Raw genomic sequence first — 21,864 nt, 5'->3', positions numbered from 1 at the left:
AATTTTTTCATTCATGCAATAAACTTAAATTTGATTGAGCTACTTCTATATTGGCTTGAACGTTCTCGTCACAAAAATTTCCTACAAAATTAATCCTTATCTCGAGCAGGAATATAGATCTTCTGTAATGGTAAATGCATCTCATATATTAGTTGTGGCTCATATGAGACCTGCATTATACACAACATCCATAGGGTTGTTGTTGTTCAGACGGATAATGGTAAATGCATCTCATATATTAGTTGTGGCTCATATGAGACCTGCCTTATACACAAAATCCATAGGGTTGTTGTTGTTCCACCATTCTCTTGTGAAAACATAAAAAGAAATTTGAAAATAATTTACTGTTGTGAATTGAATTGCTCTTTTTTTTATGCTTTTCATTATAGAAGTGCGAATTGAATATGTGCCCTTCTAAATTAAATTAAGAGCTGCGCTTCAAATTTGATCACTGATTGCGACGACAGAAGTCGCAACAAGATCGGCTGGGCAGTTCCATAAAGTCACAAAAAATGCAGCAAAACAGATAGGGCAGTTCCATAAGGTCGCAAAAAATGCAGCACCACAGACAGGGCAGTTCAATAAAGTTTCAAAAAATGCAGCAACGCAGACAGGGCAGTTCCATAAAGTCGCAAAAAATGCAGCAACGCAGACAGGGCAGTTCCATAAAGTCGCAAAAAATGCAGCAACACAGACAGATGCCTTAGCATCTAATCTTAACCCTATGAAAGATCGAAGCACTCTAGAAGAAAGTGGGTCCTCTATTTTTATCAGCAACTTGCCTGCTGATATTACGCCTACACAAGTTGAAGTAGAGTTCAAGAAATTTGTGCGGTTCAAGTGAGGAGTAGGAGAGGAGGTAGATCCACTTACGCATTTGTTGAATTCGAAGAAGCAGCTTCAGTCCAGGATGCAATTAATGCATCCTCTTTGCCAATGGATGCGCGCAAAGTATTTGTGAGTGGGAAACGTCCAATTGCGGGTAGAGAGGGTTACTGAAATGAAGAAGACGTGGTGGCGATTCCTATGGTGCTCAAGTAAAGTTCGAATTTTGATACCGTTTTAAGAATTATATCATTATGAACATGTGTTTGTTCTATCATTTTGATTATTCCTATGGTGCTCAAGTATAGCATGTGGGAGATGAAGTTCGAATTTTGATACCGTTTTAAGCATTCTATGTGTTTGTTCTGTCATTTTGATTATCATAAATGTAGTTTTCTATTCATCTATGTGTACGTGATACTATATTGATTTATGCAAATATTACGATATTGATTTGTTGACATAATTATAGTTTGAACGAGATGGATGTTGTCATGAGGCATCATTTAGAGGATCTCACATGTTCTTTATTGATACATTTCTATTATTTTGTATGTGAAAAGTTAACCGTGTGGAAGCATAGAGGGATAAATTTTATTATTTTTAAAGAAAAATTATTTGTCCCTATATCTGATATATTTTTTAAAATAAAATGGTGGCAGAAATTTAAAATCTGATATATTTTTATTATTTTGTACACGAAAAAAAATTGTTATTATGTTATGGGAAGAATAGATAGATTTTTATAGTTTTTTAAATAAAGTTTATTTTTCATTAAAGAATAAGGGAGCTTTTTATGCATTGTATTTTTATTTTTAAAATAATAAAATATTGAATTTAAAAAATAAATAAATTATAGTTTATTTGTTGACATAATTATAGTTTAGCTAGATGCATGTTGTCATAAAGAATTAATAAAGTATGATAATAGGAATTCACATGTTATTAGTGCTTGAAGAAGGCATGCTTGGGAATGGAAATGGTAGGGTTAGCATTAGTTTTAGTTGCCTACAGTCATTGACCAAATTTTTTAGAATCACAATGTAAATTCCATAGTGCAATCTATTTTTCCATCTTATTTGGCCTATTCTTTGAGCAAACTTAAGTTCAATTTCCATTTACTTAGAAATTTTGCATGTCAATTGATTAATAATAACATTACTAGCTAAAAATTTTATGTTAAAATTACATGAACATATATTTTGTAAACAACAATGAGGTTTACCCATGGCTCACCACTGTACATTGTTAGTACCTAGAATTGTCACCAATGGACATTGTTCCAACCAATACTTGTCATCTTGTTGTCACTATTGTCGACCACCGGTTCTCCTTGAGTATTTACCCATAGCCTTTTTGTTAAGTTTAGGTATGTTCTATGCCTAGTGAAATTTATTTCAATTTTCATATTTAGCCATTCCAACACAAGAGGACACAAGATGTGGTACTAGGTATGGACAAATCCCCATATAGTACATTTACAACTGAATTCAACACTTTGACTTATTTAGATCACAGAATATATCATCTCTAAGAATATGATACATGAGATTAGTTGATTCTCCATGGTGACTCATTCACCTACCATCATGTTGAATTTGTTCATCATGCTGCGCCTCACCATGCTGCACCATCGTGCACCCATCATTACAATGCTACATGTCATCATGGTTAATCAATTATGATGTTACCCATCACTCTACTGCATCATGTTCCATTGCTGCACCATGTGTTTGTTGCACATAGCTAGCTTGTTATCCCTTGCTTTCTTGTTGTACTGAGCATGGTTATTGTCTCGCATGCTTGTTGTCCCGAGAATGGTAGCTTTAATTGCTCCACTAAGTATCATGTTGTTGTCCCAATGTGTTATACTAGCAGCACTATGAACTTGCTATATCATATTGTTGTACCTCACCATTTTGCTGCATCTCATTAATCATGCTGTAGCATTCATCAACATGCTGGAGCAATATATTTGTTGCTTGCAACATCATGCTTCTTCAATGTATCATCATTGTTTTCTCCATCCAAGTGAATGTAGTATTATCAACACAATCCTAACATGTGTTGCCTTGCTAGAGAGACTTCAATGTATACCCTTCAACACTCTTCTCCATGTCATACAAGCTGCTTTCACACCTTCCTTCCTCCATAGCTATGACTGGGGCATGCTTGAATAGTATTCCTTTATATCACCTTGAGGATTGCAGTTAGGGAAACATAGAGCTGAGTATAGGGCAGGGTAGGGCTCTCCATAGAGCTATGTATAGGGTAGCGTATGGCCCTCCATAGAGTTGTCTATGGGGCAGCGTAGTTCTCTCCAATAGAGCTGTGTATAAGGCAACATAGGGCATTCCAATAGAGCTGTGTATAGGGCAGCTTAGGGCTCTTCATAGAGCTGTGTATAGGGTAGGCTAGGGCTCTTCATAGAGATGTGTATAAGACAACATAGGGCTCTCGAATAGAGTTGTGTATAGGACAGCATAGGGCTATCCATAAAGCTGTGTATAGGGCAACATAGGGCTCTCCATAGAGCTGTGTAAGGGATAACAAGTGGAATCACAACACTTTCTTAGGAAAAAGTGGAGAATTTTTTAAATTTTTTTGCATAAAATTTCTGGGGTGGTGAGTTTTTAGATGAGATCTGTATATGTTGGGGCAAAATATGCAAAATTTAATTGCAGATTTGGATTATTTGTAAAAAATACCTCATTTCAAAAAAAAAGTGTTGCAAATATTTTTTGAGGGCAGCGAGTTTGCGGCGCAGATCTAAATGTTTTGGCGCAAAATCTGCAAAATCTAATTGCCAATCTGAATTCTTTGTGAAAAAATACCTGATTTCAAAAAAAAACACACGAATCGGAGTCCGGATGAAGGAGATATCGTTGATTTAAAATGAGCTGTTTTTTCAGAATTTTTGGTGACGGCGGGAAAGTTGCAGTGTGGATCTCAAATTCAGGATTCCTCACACATGGTCAGATGCGGAATGGTTTTTCCATTTCCAAAAATAGGTCATAATATGGATTCTGAACAATATTGACTAAAATGTGACAGTTTCAAATTTTCGCCAATCAAGTGAATTTTTCTCAAACCCTCTTCATGGAGATGCTATACTTTACAGGGAAAGATAATGGTCCTACTATTGAAGAAGTCATAAAACAAGGAAAAATCATAATGGGAAAGATTGGAAGAATTTAGTGTGGTTTGGTTTCAAAGTTGACGCTACCAAATGGTGGTTCTCAATTGACAACAACCATTTGACCAAACTTTCAGATGTAGAATTTGAAAGAGTCCTTTTAGACAAATGGTATGGGGCTAAAAAAAAGGAGAATGAGACACGTAAGGGGTTATTTTCTATGGGTGTCTCCTTATTGCAGGTTCATGGATTGATTCTGAAGGAGAAGATCGTTGTGTCTATAAATCCTAATTGCAAGCATAATTTTATCAATGTTAATTTGGCAAAAAAATTGCAAGTTCCAGCCAAACGCATTGAAAACACAGAGGTTGATGATGAGGATGTTCAAGTTTATAATGATTTGAAGCTTTCTATGGATAAGTATGTGTTGCATGGTGATTCTATACTTCAGATATGGATAACATGGATGTTGTTTTCGGATATCCTTGGATGGAATCTGTGGGTACTATCGATATTAATGTGTAGAAGAAATTCGTGAAGCTCTCGTATAAAAAGAAGAAAATTACATTGCAGGATATTTCCATTAAGACCCAAGCAGAGACTATGGAGGCAGAAGCACAAAGCTCTAAGGACACTTACACATCAGATGATGAGTAGTTGATGGTCGACGTTCAAACACAAATAGAGGTTGAAGCATAAAAGGTTACAGGTGCTGACACATGAGATGAGGGCTTAGTGGTTGAAGTAATATTGGAAGATAAGATCCCATGGCAGGAACCACAACTGGCACCAAATAATAGTCAAGCTCTAGTAAGGGGTGAATTAAAGAAAAAGACACCGTGGGTTAAAACTTCAACATATCATCACCCATATCACCCCGAAAGAAAACAACAAACAAGATGGAAACCAACCAGCCACAAGAACAACAACCCCCAAATGACAAGTAGAGAGGAGCAAAGATCCACCTACTACACATCAACACAGAAGAGCTGCCAAGGTCAACTTCCATCTCAAGTGAGTGAGGCACGAGTGAGATCGAGGGTTCACATTTCTCTTGGATGACTAGATTCACGTGCATGCAACGAGTGGACTATTCTTTTGAGTAGATCTTCTTATTTGTGTTCTTCCCATGTTTCGAGGACAAAACATGTTAAGGTGGGTGGAATGTTATATACCTAGGGGGGACAATATGGGGTACAAAGGGAAGTACCCAAGGGAATAATGTAATAATGGGATGGGCCATAGTAATAAATAAGGTGGTTAACCCGTATCATGTAAGGGACCACAAGTAGTTAGTAATAATATAATGGGCCCATGGTATTAGATAGATGGTATTGAGGGAACCATGGTAATGGCCCATGGTATTGTATGTATGAGGCCTATATAGAGGCTAGAGACTCCACATTGAGGGGCGTCAAAGATTATTGTATGAACACGCATATGGCTTGTGGAGTGTTCTCCTTCCTTAAGGAGTGAATGTATGGTGTTGCCCTACCTTAAGGGTTTGATCAATAAAGAAACATTTCTATCCATATTGAGATCTTATTATTTCTTGGGTTTATTTCCATTATCATATATTTTTGGGTTAGATTTATAACACAAACCCCTCTGGTTGTTCCAAACCTATGGACCTGCTACATGAGGGGAATGGTCCCATTGTAATATTTTCCATTTGGTACATCTTAGACATGTACCTTCATGCTTCTTTTAATTTCAAACATCCCTGTCATCATCTGACTTACAAGCCTCCGGTGCTATGTGTCAACTGACATGGTCCCCAATGGACTTCCTGCCAACCCTGAACTCAAGGATAAAATCATATTTGAAAATTCTATTTCCAAACACGTACCTTTCCATTGATGAATTCCACTCTGAAACCTTTTGACGTCCATTGCCAAAATGGACATGAGGTTCTTCTTGCAATCAAGTACATAAAATAGATTCTTGTAAATCAATCAAGTTACCCACATTCAATTCAGGGGTAGCATTCCCTACACCCTTTCCGAGACAGGTGGCATCAACTCGAAGTATAATCCCATGGTTGTTTCCATCTCTACCAAATTCGAGAGAGAAACCTTCTATCTGATGAGGTTCCTGAAAGCACTACAATCAATAAGCCAGATTCCCAAAGAATCTAAAGGAGATGACTAACAAAAGATAACTCTTCTTTATCTTATGAGAAACAACATTTGATTCCTCATAGCTAGAGTTCCTTTCTTTCTATGAAGTTTCAGTCGTTCCTTCACGACCTATATTTCATGTCATTACTCGAATCATTGAAGATGTGTGTGGAATGATTATTATCATCACCAAGTGATGTGTCCCTCCCATTTATGCACTCGTTTACATAATGGCTAAACTCATTGCAACCAAGGAATCTGCCTTTCCTTCCACCCCTAGATCCGGAGTTCCTAATGAAGTGATCTTTAGGTAGGCCATCAAAGCTTCCACTGTGCTATTCTCATAATATTCTCTACTTCGATTTCACCCTTGGTGAATTCGAAGAGGGATAAGGAATCCACTCATCCTTTTGTCCTTTTCCAACTGTGTTTGGTGATTTCTATTTCACTCTTGCTGAAGCTTTGTCTTCACCTCAGCTCCGATACCATGTAAAGTTTAGGTATGTTCTATGCTTAGAGAAACTTATTTCAATTTTCATAGTTATCTCAATATTTTTTTCCACATTAGCAATTAGATCAACATTAATGTAAACTGTAGATAGAACATAAACATAAATTTCAGAAGACAAGCCAAGATAAGAGGACACAAGATGTGGTGCTAGAGAGGGACAAACCACAATGTGGGGAAACCCTTGATCATTCTTCTTATATGTTCTTCAATAGTTCAATAGAGAGAGAGAGAGAGAAATACTACATTTACAACTGAATTCAACACTTTGACTTATCTAGATGAGAGCATAGATCACCTCTAAGAAGATGATACATGATATCAGTTGAAGACATGTTGCTTCAACTGATTCTCAAAGGTGACTCATTAACCTATCATCCTGTTGCATCTCGTCATCATGTGACGCCCCACTATGTTGCACCATGCTGCACCCATCATCACAATGTTGCATCTGATAATTATTCATCAATCATGACTGTACCCATCACTGTACTGCATCATGTGCCATTGCTACACCATGTTGCCATATTGACCTATGTGTTTGTTTCACCTAACTAGCTTGTTTTCCCTTGCTTCCTTGTTGTCCCAAGAATTCTTGTTGTTTAGCATGCTTGGCTTCCCTAGCATGCTAGATGTACTTGCTGCACTAAGTATCATGTTGTTGTCCCAATGTGTTATACTACCATAACTATGAACTTGCTATATCATACTGATGTACCTCACCATTGTGCTTCCCCTCATTATGCAATGATACACTTCATCATTGTACCCATCATGATGCAACATTCATCAACATGTTGCTACAATATATTTGCTACTTGCAACATCATGCTGCTTCAATGTATCATCATTGTTTTCTCCATCCAAGTGACTATACTATTATCAATGTAGCCCTAACATATGATGCCTTGCTGAGCAAACTTCAACGTATACCCTTCAACACTCTTCTCCATGTCATATAGGCCACTTTCATACCTTCCTTCGTCCCTCGCTATGATTGGGGCATGCTTGAATAGTCTTCCTTTATGTCACCTAGAGGACTGCAGTTAGGGCATCATAGAGCTTCTCCATAGGGCTGCGTATAGGGTAGCATAAGGCTCTCCATAGAGTTGTGTATAGGGCAATGTAGGGCTCTCCATAGAGCTCTGTATAGGGCAGCGTAGGGTTCTCCATAGAGGTGTGTATAGGGCAGTGTAGGGATCTCCAATATAGTTGTGTATAGGGCAGCATAGGGCTCTTCATAGAGTTATGCAGAGGGCAGCATAGTGTTCTCCAATAGAGTTGTGTATAGGGCAGTGTAGGGCTGTCAATAGAGCTCTGTATAGGGTAGCGTAGGGCTCTCCAATAGAGTTGTGTATAGGGCAGCATAGAGCTCTCCATAGAATTGTGTATAGGGCAACATAGCACTCTCCATAGAGTTGTGTACAAGGCATCATAGCGCTTCTCTTTTAGACCATCAATTACTTCTCTCCTTGCTTCATTATGCAGGCTTCCTCCACTGCGTTAAAATCTCCTCCAGGATAATGTTAGGATCTAGGGAATCCTCTAGGGTAGCATATCCTCTTTAGATCTCTCCTCCCGCCAAAAAATAAAGACAAGTGGAGAGGATGATATAACCAAGAGAATGTGTGTCCAAATGACTTTCAAGGCACCTCTATTTATACTAAAACATTGAGCACAATTGGGGTTTATTTGGTTGTTGGCCGACCTTGACGAATTGTCCCATAACACAAATAAATTCAAATCTCCATGAATAATTATCAGAATCGGATGATCTTTAAATCAATCCTACACCACTTGATGAGAGGTATCTAAGGAAATATAATTTTCCATTAATAAGATGACCCACATGGAGTTTGGTCCTATTTGCCAATTCTAACACGTTGTATTGTTGTTGTGGTATTGATGTTATTTCATTTCACTTCAAGCAGTTGGTTCTGGTCAAGGAAAACTCTTAACACTTTCGGCCAAGGAGAGCTCTTAACCAGCACAGTGAATCACCTCTGAGAATGCAGGTATGAAATCCAATTTTCTATTGTTGCACCTCACAAAACTAACTAATCTTGTTGTTGAACCAACACACCTAAATATGTGTCATTGTTGGGTCATTCCTTTCTACAGTAGATTTGTGATTATTATGATTCCTCCATATTCACGATGAAAAATAAAGGATATGAATGTGATATGTGGTGGATTGATTAACACCAACTTCAGTGCTAGTTTCTCCATATCCTTTTCCAATCCCAATATAAACACAAATTTGATAGCCATAGTGAATTTAAGCTACTTATGTTGCTATTTCTAGATAAAATAATGCTAGGTCTACTATTGGTGTCACTGGTACTAGAGAAAGCTTGGATGGATATCATTCATTGGAGAGAGACAACTCGTGTGAGGAGCATAAGTCGGATAGAAAACCTGTGAGGGAAGGAGTAGTGGTGGAAGCCTATCAGAGTCATTAGATCCAATGTCGAATAGAAACACGGTGAGACTTACATGTTGCATCTACAACTTGCCTTCGTTTTGCAAGTATGTCATCCTTCCTCCCTCTCTCTTATGGTTGAGTTGCGTGTAGGCACCTTGTGCCTCGCCCTTGTTGTTAAACCCTTCAAAATTTTCTTATTTATAGTTATGCTATGTAAACTATGCTAACATATAAGCAATTTTTCGCTATAAAATATGTTAAAATCTAGTAAATTTATCACTCTTAAATAAGGAAAAAAGGAATTCCTTTAATGATTAACATTTTTGACAAAGATAAAAGTGTGTTAAAATAATATAAATTAAATAGGAACACAGATTGAATCGTGTTGTGACATGATTAGTTTTGATAATTTAAATTTGATGATATAATAGGTTTTAGTAGTTTAGAAATAATAAATGGGTCTGAAAGAGTAAATGCGCCCTCAAAATTGAAATTTAAGTTTCATTAGTTGGTTGATATAGTTAATCATGCATTCAAACATGATTAAATGATGTAATAAAGTAAATTCAAACATGGTTTAAAAACAACTCTGAACAAATTTTGAAAAATTGAAAGAGGTTTTTGTTGATAACATCGTCGTGTACGAAAAACTCTCTCAGTTTTCTAATAGCTATTATGGTTTAGGAGATGCAAATGCATCATTGAAGGCATGTTTTCAAGAAATTTCCTATTTTAGTCAACATTTTACAGAGCATATTTTGGCTAAAAATGTAGGTTCTAACCCTGTACAAAAATTACCTGCATACAAATTCTTAAACAAAGAAAATAAACAATGCGAGAGCATAACCCATAAAACACATATGCACAGATATTTTTCCCTGGATCCCAAAACCGGGACTACCAGCTTGATTTTTCATTATGTTCCTTTCAATGTTATAATACATATTTATACATGCCGAAGCATCCAATACCATGGACCGAAAAAACATCGCGTCCAAAAAACATGTGCGAAAATCATGCACAAAACCATAGGTGGGTCCGCCCAACCTAACATATGGTCCAAAACCAAAATTTTCTGGGGCGCTGCCCTGGACCCCATAAAGTGGGGTTACGGGAGTCCTTCAAACCCCCTATTAACTACGTGGAAAGAATATAACTCAACCCAACAATCTCCCACTTGTTGTTTTCTTTCCACACGGGGCCACAGGAGAGCTTAGTCATTTTTCAGCCCTGAGATTCCCATTGCTTCTCTACACCAAGAGAACTTCTCAGAGCTCACAGGTTTTGTCAATGCATCTGCAGTATTCTTCAAGTCCACCTTTACCAGCAACACCTTTCTGTCTTCTATCATATCCCTCACAAAGTGATACTGAACATCAATGTGCTTTGTCTTTGAATGATAAGCAGGTTTCTTTGCCAAGAAAATTACACTTTGGCTGTCACAGTCTATTCTTATAGCTCCCTGTACTAACCCCATAGTTGAACACAATCTCTGCAACCAAACTGCTTCCTTGCTTGCATGAGTGGCTGCCATGTATTCTACCTCTGTAGTTGATAGTGCCACTACAGATTGTTTCTTACTCATCCAACTGACTGCACCTCCAAATAGGTTAAACACATACCCACTTGTAGATCTTCTCTGATCCAGATCTCTAGTCCAGTCTGCATCAACAAAGCCATGAATATCCAACACTCTGTCCAATCCTGGTCTTCCTTGGTAGCACAAACCATAATCACTAGTGCCACGCAAATACCTGAAAACCCGCTTCACTGATGTCCAGTGCTCCTTCCCAGGTTTTGACATAAACCTGCTCAATACTCCCACTGCATGTGCAATGTCTGGTCTAGTACAGACCATTGCATACCTCGGGCTACCCACTGCACTTGCATATGGAACACGAGACATGTCCTCTTCCTCTTCTTGTGTCTTGGGACACTGTTCAGTAGATAACCTCACACCTACAGGATTAGGAACCTTCACCTGTTTACTATCCTGCATATTAAACCTCTGTAGTATTGTCTCGACATACTTCCTATGGTTTAACGAGAGCTTCCTCTTTGACCGATCTCTTTTAATTTCCATGCCCAAAATATAGTTTGCAGCACCAAGATCTTTCATGTCGAATTTGGAGGACAATTGGGTCTTCAAATCCTCGATAATTTCTTTGTCATTTCCAACCAGAAACATATCATCCACATACAAGACCAGATAAATAACATGGTCACCAATTAATTTAGAATACACACAATGATCTGCTTTCCTTCTGGTGAAGCCAAGTCCCCGTATAAATGTATCAAATTTCTGATACCACATCCTTGGTGACTGTTTTAACCCATACAGAGACTTCTTTAACTTGCATACCAGTTCTTTCTTACCCTTCACCGCAAAGCCTTCAGGTTGCTTCATGTAGATTTCCTCTTCCAAATCCCCGTGAAGAAATGTTGTCTTCACATCCATCTGTTCTACCTCAAAATCAAAAGCAGCAGCAATAGATAAAGGTAATCTAATAGAAGTTACCTTGGAAACAGGAGAAAAAATATCACCAAAATCAATTCCTGGCACCTGGGAATAACCTTTTGCTACCAACCGAGCTTTGTATTTCTCCACCTTTCCTTCTTCATTTGTCTTCTTCTTGAACACCCATTTGTTGCCAATGGGTTTCCTTCCAGCCGGCAACTCCACCAGATCCCAAGACTCATTTTTGTGCAAAGATGCCATTTCATCGACCATGGCCTCTTTCCAGAGTTTTCCATCCTCTGAATCCACTGCTTCCTTCACAGTTTTGGGATCATCATTGGTAACAGACAAGCAAAATTTGAACTGAAATAAGATGGACTATACCTTTCTGGTTGCCTTCTTTCTCGAACTAATCTTCTCACAAGCGGAGTTTGTGGCTCTTCATCTTCTGATTCCTCCTCTGCTGCAGAGTCTGATTCTTCCTCCTTTGGCTGAAACTCTATCTTCTCAGGTTCCTTTGGTTGGACTTCATGTTGAATAACATCTTTTACCTCTCTGAACAACACATCTCGGCTGTACACAACCTTCCGTGTGATTGGGTTCCAAAGCTTATAACCCTTTAAACCATCCTTATACCCAATAAAGATGCACTTTTTAGATTTACTATCCAACTTGGTTCGTTTCTCCTTTGGAACATGTACATATGCATCACATCCAAATACCCTTAGATGTGAAAGAGAGGGTTTCTTACCAGTCCATACTTCTTGTGGAGTCTTATGCTCCAACGCTGATGAAGGTGATCTCTTGATCAGGTAACATGCAGTATCCACCGCCTCTGCCCAGAATTCCTGTCCTAACCCGGAACCACTGAGCATGCTTCTTGCCCTTTCCATCAGCGTCTTGATCATTCTTTCTGCGACTCCATTTTGCTGAGGTGTATATGGAGTAGTCTTCTGCCATGCTATACCACACTTCTGAAAAAATTCTTCAAATTCCTTGCTGCAAAATTCTCCACCATTATCTTTCCTCAACACCTTTATCTTCTTCTCTGTGTGATTTTCCACCAGAGCCTTAAATTCTTTAAACCTGTCAAAGACTTCAGATTTCTTCTTAAGGAAATATATCCATGTATTCGTTGAGAAGTCATCTATGAATGATACATAGTACACCGACTTACCCAGTGATGGAACCTTCACAGGTCCAAACACATCACTGTGCACAAGCTCTAATATTTGTTTCGTCCTCTTACCACCAGAGGGGAAACTCACCCGATTCTGCTTTCCATACACACAATTTTCACAGAAATCAAAATCCAAATATCTATCATTCATACCTTCTACCATACCTTTACCATGAAGTATTCAAAGGCCCTTCTCTCCAATATGTCCAAGCCTTTGATGCCACAAAATGGTCTTCTCTCCAGAGACCACTAGATTTTCTACTCCATTTTCAGGAACCATAGAACTATTGCACCCATCAACAACAGTGCTACCTTGTAGCTTGTACATAGTTCCAATCCGAACTCCCCGCATCAATATCAGTGCTCCTCAAACCATCTTTCAGGTATCTTTCTCGAACACCATCTTTACACCTGCATCATCCAACTTGCTTACAGAAATCAGATTTCTGGCCAATGCAGGAATATGTAGAACACCCAGAAGTGTTGTAACCCTTCCACCTTTCAACTTCAACTTTACTTTTCCCCGACGAATGATCCTAGCCTTCCTATCATCTCCTGAGAAGACATCACCACCATCGTATTTCTCGTACTCACATAACCACTCTCTATGGGGAGTGAAGTGAAAGGATGCACCTGAGTCAATCAACCATGCCTCATGATCTACACGTGTACTTGAAGAAGCCAAGTACACATCCCCACCTTCATCTGAGGTGGTTTTGGCCTCTGCAGAAGGAGCATCATCAGATCCCTTTCCTTTATCAGGAGCTTTAGATTTACAATCCCTTCGGAAGTTCCCTTCCTTTCCGCATTTCCAGCACACCACCTTTGTAGGTTTTCCTGGAGATTTAGATCTCCCTCTAGATTTAGATCTCCCACTCGATGACTTATTTTTGTTTCTGTTCTGGGACCGTCCTCGTATAGACAAGGGATCACCATTCTGGTTGTCCATATTTTTCCGTCTCATCTCCTCTGTTAGCAAGGCTGAGAGTATTTCATCAAACTGCAAAGCAGTTGCATTGCTACCTATCGCAATAACCAGACTATCCCACGAATATGGTAGAGAACACAACAGACTGATGCACTTATCTTCATCTAAAATATTAATATCAACAGATAATAACTGACTTACCACAATATTAAATGTATTCAGATGATCTGTCACCGAGTCTCCATCTTTCATCCTCAGGTTATACAACTTTTTCCGCAGGAACAGTTTATTCACCAGAGACTTAGATTGGTACAAAGTCCCTAACTTGACCCACAAAGCCTTTTTCATAGCTTCCCCTGATACATTCAGCAATACTGAATCTGAGACACACAATCGTATTGTGCTCTTTGCCTTCCAATCTAACTTCTTCCATTCTTCATCGGTCACTCCCGATAGTTTAGTACCGAGATCTACAGCGATCCACTAATCTTTATCCACCAACAGATCCTCCATCTTGAGTTTCCACAACTCAAAATTCTGACCATTGAACTTCTCAATCTCTATCTTTCCACTGCTCGCCATCTTCTTTCACCACCAGAATCGATATCACAGATCTCCCACTGAACAGGGTCTATCACAGGCCCGAGCGAAACCCCTCAGCAACAAAGGCGTCCCCTTGAAGCCAAACAGCTCTGATACCAAATGTAGGTTTTAACCCTGTACAGAAATTACCTGCATACGAATTCTTAAACAAAGAAAATAAACAATTAGAGAGCATAACCCATAAAACACATATGAACAGATATTTTTCCCTGGATCCCAAAACCGGGACTACCAGCTTGATTTTTCATTATGTTCCTTTCATTGTTACAATCCATATTTATACATGTCGAAGCATCTAATACCATGGACCGAAAGCCATCGCGTCCAATACCATGGACCGAAAAACCATCACGTCCAAAAAACATGTGCAAAAATCATGCACAAAACCATAGGTGGGTCCGCCCAACCTAACATATGGTCCAAAACCAAAATTTTCTGAGGCGCTGCCCTAGACCCCATAAAGTGGGGTTATAGGTGTCCTTCAAACCCCCTATTAACTACGTGGAAAGAATATAACACAACCCAACAAAAAAAGATGAATATTTGGAAACTGGAAGAGCTTTTGGTCCATAAGATCCCAAATTACAAAATCCTATCTCACTTTTCACACAGATGTTAGGGGTTGGGAGATACACTCTCATCATGTTTAGCCAATGTTTCTAATTGTGAAATGTCTTGTTTAAGCCACCTTTTCACAGAAACTATTTTGGATAATCAAAGTTGAATATTTGGAAACAAAATGAGGTTTTTGTTCCTAAGAAAATAGACTAGGAAAACCTCTCTCAATTTTCACACAGCTAGCTCGGATTGAGATATTTTAAGGGATGATTGGACCCTATTTTTCAGAACTTCAAGAGGAAAAATCTCAACACAGTTAGTGACTTGGATGCCACCTCATCAAATATGAGTTGCAATCAAATTCGAATTTCTCTCCTTTATCAACAAAAATACTCAAGGATAGTACAAGAACTCTTCAAATAGTTGTAGTTAACTTTATTTGTGTTCTATTTTGGTAATACAATTTTCAAATATTTGTAATAGCTCTTGGTATTTTTATGAAGATGTTGCGACGAAATTGTATAAATACTTCATCATTTGGAGTAATATGTGTGGCCTTTTGATGACAAGGCTCTTTGCTTTGTACCAACTTCCATTATAGGATTTCTACCGGCACCAGTTTGACAAAATTTTGTGATTTCTAGTATTTCTCTCTAGTGTTTCATATCTTATTTCTACACTTGTTCAAAGCAATTATAGGAAGGCCTAGGTATGTGTGGATTGAATATCAATTTATTTTTAAAACCCCTGCAAAAACATAACCTTTAGAAAGAGATTAGTTTATTGGATTGTTTGTCCAAGATAATTCCTCTTTGACTGGTCTTTGCTTTATGCCTTCTGATAGCCATTAAAAGAGATTAGCTTATTGGACTATTTGTTCAAAATATCACCTCCTAGAAGTGGTTTCAGTTTGGCCTTCTTGAATACTCTACAATGTGTTTTGTTGGGCTGTAGAAATCTTATACACACATCCAAATTTCCCTAGTTATTAAGAAGTTTGTTGGACTGCTTAATTATTAGGAATCTCCTTACATTCTTGTATAATAATCCTTGAAAAGCCAAGTCATTTTGTCAGGCCATAAGCTGACACGTTATGAAGGGACCCTATAAGAGAGGGATTTAATAATGGATATAAATTGCCATTGATTGCCAACCACCCCCATTTAAAACCATAAATTTGGCCATTATGCTTTAAAGGTTGTTTTTCATTGACAGGTGAACAACGTTAAACAAAGCCTCGTAACCACTTAGGGAGCCCCCTCTGGTTCGAGGGCCAACTTGAACCTAAAGCCTAGTTGAGTTGGTTTCCTGACATAGTTTTACATTCAAGGACTGCTTATGGGAAATAGGTACAACATTTAGCATCGTTGCTCGTGAGCGAAGTAACAAAGATATCTTTCTCTGGGGAATGATAAAGATTAGATCTATTCCTTGTTGGTGAACAAGGAGTAGGGATTTATTATTGGTTGCATTTATTTCACTTGGAGACTCCACTTTGTCATATGGTGATTCCACTCGGTAGTTGATCCTACTGTTTTGAAATTTCAATTGTCTTTATTGCTATGCAAGGTTCATTGATACTTGCAATCAAAAATATATGTCTCTCCCTCTCAGTCATGGTGAGAAATCTAAAATGTCTACAGAGGAAGAAACTTTTAAAGTGCACATGTGAGTATAATATTCCCATGGGATTTCATGTTCATATTGTATATATTCTTTAGATTTTTAGCAGTCGGCAATGTGGTTTTTCTGTAAATATACTACGCACTTGGTTACATTGGAGAACAAATTATACCTAAGAGTATAAAGTTTTTCAGTTCAATTAGATAGAAGTGTGGGGATTGAATAGATATTATGAGTTTTACTATGCAGTAGATCAGCGTGTTCATTGTTTATGAGTGGTGTGCCTCTAGAACTTTTGAGTTTTCAGATTTCAGTATGAAAGAGAATCTGAATTAGTGTAGGCATATGGTTGCATTTTACAGTGGTAGGTTTCAGTGTGAACTAGAAGAGTATAAATGACAACGTTGATCCATGGGGATTGGTTATATATCTACATAAGATGGAAAATCAGTGGTTTGTGATTTTATGGTATGACTCCATGCCCAACACTAAAGGAAACTCGTCTACTAATTCTCTGCATCCAACAAGGGGAAGTAGTGCCATTGGAGCTGATGTTGTAACATGATTAGTTTTGATAATTTAAATTTTCTGATATAATAAGTTTTAGTAGTTTATAAATAATAAATTGGCATTAAAGATTAAATATGCCCTCAAAATTTAAATTTAAGTTTCATTAGCTGGTTGATTTAGTTGATCGTGCATTTAAACATGATTAAATGACGTAATAAAGTAACTTAAAACATTGTTTAAACACCACTGGGAATGAATTTTCCAAACCTAAAAGAGGTTTTTGTTGAAAAAATCCTCATGTGAGAAAACCTCTCTCATTTCTCTAATATCTATTATGGTATGGGAGGTGCAAATGCATCTTTGAAGGCATGTTTTCTATACATTTCTTGTTCTACTCACCTTTTTGAAGAGGATATATTGACTAAACAAAGATGTATATTTGGAAATTGGAAGAGGTTTTGGTTCATAAGATCACAAAATACAAAATCCTATCCCATGTTTCACACAAGTGTTAGGGTTTGGGAGATACCCACTCATCATGTTTAGCCTATTTTTTCGACAATGCAATGTCTAGTTTAAGCCACCTTTTTGTAGAAACTATTGTAGATAATTCGATATAAATATTGGGAAACTGCAGGAGATTTTTTTCCTAAGGTAATATAATACAAAAACCTCTCATAGTTTTCACACAGCTATCTCGGATTGAGATATTCGAAGGAATGACTGGACCCTAGTTTTCATAAATTCACGAGGAAAATGCCAAGGATAGTTAGTGACTTGGAGAACACCTCGTCAAATATGAGTTGCAATAAAATTTGAATTTCTCTTCTTTATCAACAAAATTCCTTAAGGATAGTACAAGAACTATTGAAATAGTTTTAGTTACCTCTATTTGTGTTCTATTTTTGTAATACAGGTTTCAAATATTTGTAATAGCTCTTGATATTTTCATCAAGATATTTTGTGAGGAAATTGTATAAATACTTAATCAGTTGAAGTGATATGTGTGCGCTTTTGATGCCAAGGCTCTTCGCTTTGTAATAACTTCCATTATAGGATTTCTAATGGAAGCCTTCCGACTCTAGTTCGAAAAAATTTTGTGATTTATAGTATGTCTTTCTAGTCTTTCATATCTTGTTTCTACACATGTTCAAAGCATATATAGGAAGGTCTCGATAAGTGTGGATTGAGTATTAATCTATTCTTAGATCCCCTCCAAAATTATAACCTTTAGAAAAATATTAGCTTATTGGATTGTTTGTCCAAGATAACTCCTCTTTGACTGGTTTCTGCTTTATGCCTTCTAATAGCCATTAAAAGAGATTAGCTTATTGGAATATCTGTTCAAAATAGCTCCCATTAGAATTGGTCTCTATTTGGCCTTCTTGAATACTCTGCAATGTGTTTTGTTGGGCTGTAGAAATCTTCTACACGCATCCAAATATCGTTAGTTGTTAAGAAGTTTGTCTGACTACTTAGTTATTAGGAATATACTTACATTCTTCTATCATAATCCTTGAAAATCTAAGTCATTTTTTCAGGCTGGAAGCTGACACGTTCTGAAGGGACCCTATGAGAGGGGCCTTTAATCATGGATAGAGATTGACATTGATTGCCAATCACCCTCAATTAAAACTGTAAATCTGGCCATTGTGCTTCAAACGTTGTTGTTCAGTGAGAGGTGAACAACATTAAACAAAGCCTCATAATCACTGAGTGAGCCTCCTTTGGTTGAAGGGACATGTTGAACATAAAGGCTGGTTGAGTTGGTTTCCTCACATATTTTTTGCAGCCAAGGACTGCCTACGAGAAATAGGTACAACAAGTCTCCCAAGAAATAATGAACATGAGCATTGTGAGATTGATGGTTTCAATTTTTGTTTTATTATTGTGGTGAATATGATTAGAAAATAAAAAGTTACAAATTAAAATTTTTAATTGAATCCCAATATGGAAAGAAATCCACGTAAGGGGATAATTCTACATTGAAGGAAAACAAAAATAACTTACAATGAACAAAGACAATGATGCTATTTTTTTCTTCCAACCCAAACTTCCCATTTTTAGCAACCTGTGGCCAATATGCTTTTGGAGGTTCTTACATCTAGAATATTTGTTAACTATTACCTAATTCCTCTAGGCTTGCACCCAAAAAGCTAATTTGGAAACTAAAATCAATGAATACAAATGTAAGCATCTGTCTTATCAATAAAAACCAGGAAACCCACAGAGTTCCAGAATAATTTAAAAAAGCAGCTAGTGTGTGACCTGTAGTAGGTAAGAACATTGACGAGTTTACGATCTCCACAAGCTATGACAATATCCCAATTCATGATGATCCCATAATACACAGATCTAGAGACACCATAAATTTGAATTAACAAATGAAGTTTTGGATTGTTAATTCTTGATGATGATGATGATGATGATGCAACTATTGTTTCCAATTAGATACAACAAATATTTATAACCATAATAATACTCCTAATAACGATCCCTTAGTTGTGTATCTTCTATCATCAATCTTCTTGTCTGAAACTACAATTACGATTACAAATCAGAACATTCGCATTGCCATCAATTTTCTTGGCTCTGAGACATGAGGAGGAGGAATTTGTCTTGGGGTTGGGCTTGCAAGATGAGGAAGAGGAGGAACCTCATTGAGGTGCTTAGTGCTAAATTATATTACTGAAAGGCTTCTTTTCTTGAATAAATTCCCTCATTTTCTTGCTACTACATTATGGATATAGAATATCATTCTCCATAATCATTTCTTGCATAATTTCCCAAATTCTGTCACAGTTGATCACACCTCCACAGATTAATCTTGCTAACCCTAGCCTTAACCTTACCCCTTCTGGGGAAAATTTACAAGAGGGGGTAATGCAAGAGGTAAAGAATAGCTGCCCCATCCATATTGATGGGCCAAATTTTTTCCTTTTCTCTTATTCTTCTTCTTGTACTTCCTCTTTATTATCCCTAAGAATGCAAGCATGAGGAGGTGGAAGAGGTGGAGCCGAGGCAGAGAAGGAGGGGAAGAGGTGGGGTAGAGGAAGGAGAAGGTATATACCATCACTACTTCATATTACTAGTGCATACTGATATGAATACTACTAGCGAAATAGATAACTACCCTATATAATCATATTCTCATGCCACAACTTCATCTAGCTTCATCCACATATTTTATGGGATGTTACAGAAAATAGAGTCAGGAAAGTCAACTCATGGCATGTTGTCGAAAATAGAGTCGTGATGGAAGTGGATCCATGAGGGGCCCATATGGCCACATGGACACATGTGGTAATTTAAATATTTGGTTCAAAATTATTTTAGAAATCTCTTTGTTGGGTCTTGGCATAATATAATTTTGTAATGTCTACATCGATTGCAATTGTATTATCGTGAGAGAAAAGGAATCATCTAAGTCCCGTAAACATAAGTATGCCTAGAAGATTACAGTAGGAATTGTAGTTTGGTCCCTAGAAGGAATAGTGTTCCTTGTAAAAGCCTCGGGGTGATTACAATAAATCAAGGTGTGAGCAACAATGATTTTGAAACTACTCTGTGATTAACTGACAGCACTCGACAAAGTTTCTCCTAGGTACTTAAAATATAGAAGCGAGTGTGAATACTTCTCCTACTTACCTTATTGCATTAACAAGGACGAATGTATACACATAACTCTTTCTTTTAACCTTCCAATGAGGCTCTTTTATATTAACCCTATTAAATAGGACATACTCTTCAAACCTTCCCCCTTCAGGCCGCTACATACTAGAGATGCTACACTCAGAGGGAGGGGAGGTTCTTTCAGAATTGTATTGGGAAGACTCAATGGAAACATGTAATAGGGTGCCCAACATATCCATCAAGGCTGATGGCAGGTATGTGACCATTGTCTATGTGGTCAATCCAAGAGCTCTAAGGGAAGTTGGTGAATCCTGAGAAAGAATAGTTGATCTCTTGCCTGGAGGGGAGGGCATCATGAGAAGTGATAGAGGGACTAGACATCAAAGAAATAGAGGATATTTTAAGTGGTCCAATAGACTCATTTTACCATCCCCCAGGCCTCATCTAGAGGATTTTTGACTATGTGTAAACCTATAAAAATTATATTTCAATTCCTACCTTTTCTTTGTTAGCAAACATGCCCATGAATAATGATTAGTAGTTTCTTTCTTATTTTTTTAGTTCGGATGAAATTTGAAACTGTATCTAACATAACTCTATCCATCCTTTTTTCTTTCGTGAATCCATTGTATTTACAAGTTTATGATATTTGTAGTTGTTCCTGTCATTGTTGTGCATAGGCTTTTGTATTTCTAAGCTTGGATTATCGATATTCTTTCCTTTTAATATCACAATGTGTTCCTGGGCTTGGTTTTGGAAGGACCTATTCAACACAGACAAAATCGACATAAGATTCAAGGGAAGAGATCTTTTATGGGTTTTGTTTTATGCGAACATGTCAAAAAAACCATATGTGTCTTATTATTCAGGCGTAATTACGTGATTATGATATTTTTTACATGTTTTTTCATATCACATATTCCATGAATCTTCCCCTTTATGGATGGCGTCATTGTTATCTAGAAATACCAAGTTCTAGGTGTGAACTCTCTGTGGGGTAATTTAAGGGTTGATATTCAATATCAGTCCTATAACTAATCCGTAAGATACAGAAATGATGCTTGGAAGGTAAGTCGATTTATATTGAAATTTTTTTCTAATTTTCTCTCCTCATTCCTAGTATTCACTTGCTTCGATCGATTTCTCTAATTGAAGCTCCATTTTTTACCATTTTTATTTGGTATTTGTGCACAGGTATATGGGCTTGCAAATTATAAAAGAAAGGTCAAATTGTTCTCAATAACGTTAGTTAGAGCTATTTAATGGAGACATTTGAAATAAAAAATAACTATTCACTATTAAAACAACTTCTATGCTTAATCATGAAAAAACTGATTTAGTTCAATTTAGTATTGTA

At 37.3% G+C, this 21,864-nt stretch overlaps 1 pseudogene; it reads right to left on the bottom strand.

Moving 5' to 3' along the window:
- Positions 1–438: 438 nt before the first annotated feature.
- Positions 439–21,460, bottom strand: LOC149256108 (uncharacterized; annotated as a pseudogene).
- Between the last annotated feature and the right edge of the window lie 404 nt (positions 21,461–21,864).

The sequence above is a fragment of the Pinus tabuliformis genome, chromosome 7 (assembly GCF_031772625.1).
Source record: "Pinus tabuliformis cultivar Carrire ecotype Pingquan chromosome 7, CPIR1, whole genome shotgun sequence".
NCBI classification, from domain to species: domain Eukaryota; kingdom Viridiplantae; phylum Streptophyta; class Pinopsida; order Pinales; family Pinaceae; genus Pinus; species Pinus tabuliformis.
Note: the sequence above shows the minus strand (reverse complement) of the source record. Positions and strands in the feature narration are given on the sequence as shown.